This window comes from Microtus pennsylvanicus, chromosome X (genome assembly GCF_037038515.1).
Source record: "Microtus pennsylvanicus isolate mMicPen1 chromosome X, mMicPen1.hap1, whole genome shotgun sequence".
Taxonomy (NCBI): domain Eukaryota; kingdom Metazoa; phylum Chordata; class Mammalia; order Rodentia; family Cricetidae; genus Microtus; species Microtus pennsylvanicus.
The window spans coordinates 7126360-7132359 of NC_134601.1; positions in this window are offsets into that span (position 1 = coordinate 7126360).

The following is a 6000-nucleotide window of genomic DNA, read 5'->3' on the forward strand; positions in this document are numbered from 1 at the left end:
GGAGCTATTAACAAAAATAAGAACATGGAGCTGAGGTGGTGTGATAGAATGGGAGTTATTAAAGTGAGTTTGTTGCAAGATATATGATAAGATTGTGAACCACAAGTTTGCATTTGCATTAATCAAATAAAATCAACCGTAAGTCAGGAGGCAGAGCTAGCAACTAGTTGACAGAAATTAATCGTAGAAAGTTAGAGGGCATCTGGAAGATGTGTAGAGAGACTCATGGGAAGTGGCAGGGAGGGACTTTGAGTGTAGCAGTCCTTTATGGTTTGGTAGAGCAGAAGGAAGCTCTCTTTTGGAGATGCTGGCAAAGAAGGAAGGTCAGCTAGTTCCATCTCAACCTCTCTGAGCTAGCAGGTTTTCAGCTCCCCAAGGGGGATACAGAAATGATAGCATAAAAGGGTCAATTACTGAATCTACTTTTAAACTAAAAAGCAACTACTATTCTCAAATATTTTATCTTGATATAGACCTTTGTGTATTGATACAAATTTAAATTTATTTTTGTTATACTACATGTATGCTTCTACTTTTCTAAAGGTATAGTAAAAGAAGCAGTCTTTTAAATCAATCACTATAGTAGACCATCACTTAGGTAATAAAGAAGGCAATGGAATTCCAGGCTGTAAAGATCCCAATGGCTGAATCACCTTATTGATATCTCTCAGATCTGTTACCATTCTCCGCTTTCCAGATTTCTTTTTAATAACAAAAGTAGGAGAATTCCAAGGACTGGTCAATTCTTTACTATGTTGAGAATTTAGTTGCTCCTGTACCAGCTGTTCTAATGCCTGAATTTTCTTCTGATGTCAAAGGTCATTGTTCCACCCATGCAGGTTTGTTAGTTAACCATTTTAAAGGTAGGTCTGTTGGTACCTTTGATAAACCAACAGCTGTTGTGCCCTGCTTTATATATATCTCCGCAGTCTGTGACTGTTCTTGATAACACCTTCCAATATTATTCTTAGAAGTATTCTTTATTTCATGGTTTGCTTCTGAGACTGGAGGAATGTTAATCTGTGTTTTTCACTGCTACAACAAATCTTGTCTCCATAAATTAATTGCTATGTTAGTCACATGTGGCTCTAATTTGCTTCTCGGTCTTTCTGCCTCTATACACTCAACCAATCCTGCATTTTTTTATGTGAGATAAAGTTTCAATCCCTAAAAGCTGAACACTTACCTCCTGAAGAGGCTAATGTGGATGCCAAGAGTTTGGTGAAATTATTGTTACATGAGTTATCTTACACATGATTTAGTTACACAACACCAAGAGAAGCTATAGACAATAGAAGTTTTTTGGTGGCATAGCCTCCACTCAAGCAAATAACCTTCTACCCATGTTCACACATGCAACCCTAAGTAAATTCAATGAATCCCTCTAAAAAGTATGAAAGTTAGAGGGAAACTTGGGAGGAAGGGATTCAGTGTGATATAAGAGAGAATAATGGAAGAAGCTTTGATAAACAACATATATATACATGCACAAAATTGTAGAAGAATGAATATTTTAGAATTTAAAAATCAAATGGCTCATATCTTCTCTCATGGAGATACTACATTTTATTTTTTAATATGTGTATGGGAAGAGACTATAAGTTATGAAATGAGGAAGGAGACCATGAGAAAGAAGGAATAGAGCTTAAGGAAGGGAGAAAGGGGAAGAAGAATAACAAGTGTTGGGAAGACAGCTCAATGGGAAAAGGACTTGTCTGATTCCCAGTAAGCACTGAAAAGTTGTTTTCTGTGGCCTATGCCTATAATCACAACACTAGAGGGGTAAGGACACAAAATCATTGAGGCTTGTTACTCAGCCAGTTTAGCCAAATTGATGAGTTCCAGGTTAAGTGAGACTGTCTCAAAACATACAGTGGGTGGGTGGGAGACATCTGATATCACCTTCCTCTAGCCTCCAAATGGCCATGCACAAACATGAACACATAGATGTGCATGCATGAACTAGATAATTAGAAGGAAAACTGAATGTTGATAACATGAAAGCAGAAGAGGGCTCTTAGGAGAACGGATGAAGACTGAAAAACAAGGCCACAAGAAATGAGGAGGAAAGTAGGGTAGAAGGATGAATAAGAACAAAATATATGCAAAAATGTTATAATGAAATTTATGCTAACTTAAACTAACCAAAATCAAGAAAGGGACAGGCATGACCTTTGTGCCTTTAATCTGGGGTCTTGGAAGGCAGATACAGGAGGATTTCTGTGAGTTTAAGGCTATTCTGATGTACAGAGTGAGTTTCACGTCTGCCCAAACTATATGTTGAAACTTTGTCCTAAAAAAGAAAAGAGAGGGCCGGGCGGTGGTGGCGCATGCTTTTTTTTTTCCATGTTAAATATAATTTTATTTTAGAAGAAGAAATATAATGTGGACATAAACTTTATGCCTAGAATCTTTAACTCTAGACTTAAGTTAAGCAGGATTAACAAATGGACATTTTCATAGGCATAAAACCATTCAGAAAATAGGAGAGGAAGCTATTCTGAGTCATTATGGATGTCCAATGTTTTATGTGGTTTTGTGCTTTTATAAAAATGTTCCTTTTTCCCTAGGTCAATATTGCATATATTCTATCTTCATGTCTGCTGTTGAAACATGATTTCTTAATAATGCTTTATTTTCTTAGACTCCTTTTGTATTTTATTTTAATGTTTTTTTTTTTGCCATTGTCTTTCTTTTTTTTTTTTATTTTATCCCAGCACTCGGGATCTCTGTGAGTTCAAGGCCAGCCTGGTCTACAAGAGCTAGTTCCGGGACAGGTACCAAAGGTACAGAGAAACCCTGTCTCGAAAAACCAAAAAAAAAAAAAAGAGTGGAAACTAAAAACATTTTCATTGCTTTATTAATAATGGGTTACTAATAATGATTATCTGGCCAAAAACATCTGAATATGAATTGCCAAAAGGAACATCATTGTCCAATAAGATTTGAGAATTTGTGTATTTCCACACACAAAATATAGGTGTATCCACGAGTCCGTTAAAAAACAAGAAATATACTAGTGAATAAATTATACACAAAAACCATTCCTAGGTCTGGGGCTATAGCTAAGGCCTTGGATTCAATACACAAAAAAACCATGCCTAGGTCTGGGGCTATAGCTAAGGCCTTGGATTCAATGTCCAGCACTGATTTTAAAAAAAGTATTATAAAAAAAGTATTGTAAAATGTTGTGGACAAACTTGAAAGACAATCTAAACAAAATGATATGCTTGTAAATAGAAATACAGAAACCAAAAACAAAAAAAAATCAGAAAAAAACAAAAACATAGCATTTGTGTTCCACAAGATAATGTATAAATCTAGTATGAACCAAGAAACACTCTTGCAGAGTTCTCATGGGATTTGATGAATTTATATAACAATTCAGAGCACTTTTTAAAATTTTTCAAGTAGCAATGATTTCATGTTATTATCTGATTTCTGTTGTGGTTCCCTTTGATCAGACGTGTTGAATGAGCTTTCCTGCCAGCTTTATTTCCCATCTACTGCCAAGATGCCCTGCTTGGTGTTTTCCCGAACCTACACGCACACCTGTAGGAACTGCAATTGGCAGCACTTCTTCATATATTTTCATTCTAGGTAGCAGATGTCTTCCTGTTTGATGGAAAGTATATTTAATCCTGGTTTCTTTTGCCACTGGTAGACTTGAAATAATTTCCAAGAAGAGAGAGGCTGTCATCTCTTCACTTCGGTCATCTTCAAGTACTGTCATTCTCATTCCCTAAAAGAAATTTTAAAGAAAATGTGCTACTTTGCACATTTTCAAGTTGACATTTTATCATCTGTTTACATGGATAGAAAAATTTCCCACATATTATAAAAGTGGCAAAACATTTCTTAAGTATTCTCATTTACTCCAAACATATAGTTCCTTGCATTTTGTTAACTTCCTACCACCATCTTAGTTGCTCCTCAAATTTTTCTATATTGAAGCATATTATAGAATATTTACCTATACCCAAATATAGATGTAAATTATAATTACATTTTTGTATGAATGCAAGTGTCTGTGTTATGGCCTTTTTTCTAGATTAAATTATTTATTATTCACCACTATAAAACTGAAATCAATATAAATGAGTAAAAAAGTTTACATAAAAGTTTTAAGACCTGGGCAGGACAGGTGTTTCAATGGTTAAGAACAGATATTGCTTTTGTAGAAGACCTGACCTTGGTTCCCAGTAGGCATGTCATAAAGCTCAGAATTATTTGTAACTCTATCTACAGGGGATCTCCTGAACTCCAAGGAAACCTGCACTCAGGTGCGCATACCCCATCCCCGACCGAAAACACTAAAACCTAACTTTAAACAAACCTTTTAAAAACTTATGAGACCTGAAAGTAAAATGTTGCAAATTAATTTCTTCCTTTCTCTTAATTCGTTTACTCATTCAATAGGGGTGCATTGACATTGGCAAGACCCCTTCAAGGTGTGGTCGCAAGGTGCTGGTCAGGGTTACAGTGGCTGAGACCTGAAAGTGGAATGCATATCTATGCTGGGTGAGAATGATGCAGGGTTACCATTAGTTGCTGGCAGACACACAACCAAGAGAAGTGCCAGATATTACACAACAAATTAATTTCTTAATGTATTGGGTGAGGGTAGGTTTCCATTTCCTATATTGTAAAGAAGAGGATTCCTAGAAAGAAGTTGCCTACAAAGGCTGTTGGGCTGATAAAAACTTCAATGACTATAGAGAGCTTGGAATATTGGAAAGTTGCTGATAGCCTGACTATAGTTTCATCTGGGTTATCTTTTAGACATTAATGAACCATTCCTAGACCACCTCTGTAATAGATACAACATCCTGATGAACAGATAAAAATTCTTAGACCATCTTAACAAAACCCTCAGATCCACCAGTGGAAGGCCTAAGGATGCGATCAGATAGTGTCCGAGGTCTAGAGTTGAGATTTCTCTGCCTGTTATAACTGCCCAATTAGTTTCCACCAAAGTACTTTTTAAATGCCTTTATTTATAACTCTCTTTGTTCTGGTACTGTGAAAATTCCATTGAACTGCTTCCATGTTGGAACATGGAACCTAACGTAGTCCATGTTCCTGGGTGATGGTCACTCAAATCTGGGTCCAGAGTAAAATATTTCTTACTCTCTTTGAGGTAAGAGCTGTGGTTTTTTTGCACTGACAACATGTCAGGGTGAACAGTACTTTCAACAGAATAAACACTATTTTTGACAGGATGAGATACAGTATACTGCTACATTTTCTTAGACAAATAAGAGCTGAGAAAATTTGGTCACATAAACAAGTACTAGAAAGAATCTGCATGTAATGATTCTAGTCCTCTTTTGAACTCCCTAGTTACAAGCCACAACATATTAAAACATAACAGAAAGTAGCGGTTTGTGTACTGTTAAGTTGGTATGTATACTATAGAAAACCATGTGGATGTTCCTCAAAAATAATTAAAATTAAACCAGCATATAATCTAGCAATCCTATTACTGGGCATATATTTAAAATAAAAAATTTATATGGTGAAGAACTCAACATTTCTTTACAGAGTTATTAACAAAACTCAAACTATGAAACCAAGAGTGCTTATCATCAGACAAAATGGATAAAGAAAAATGTGATATATAGTCACAATGGAATATTGTTCAACTTTTAAAAAGAAGGAAACCTTGCTCTTTTTAACAGCATAGATGAACCTGATGGGCATTATCAGTGAAAGGAAAGGAGGGCAAATACTAGGAGACCTCTCTGATGTTTGGAGTCTAAAATAAAGTTGTCATAGAAGCAGAATGTAAAATGCTGTTTGCCAGGAGTTCCTGTTCAACTACCTGGATAAAATGCCACTCTCCGCCACTTTTTAGGTGGAGACCAGTATACAAAATTCCAGCTAGACAGAAGGATGATTTTAGGTCATTTTAGACAGAAGGATAATTTTAGGTCATTTTGGACATTATACTGACTAAAATCAATATATTGTTTATCTGAAAATTGCTGACAGAACAGG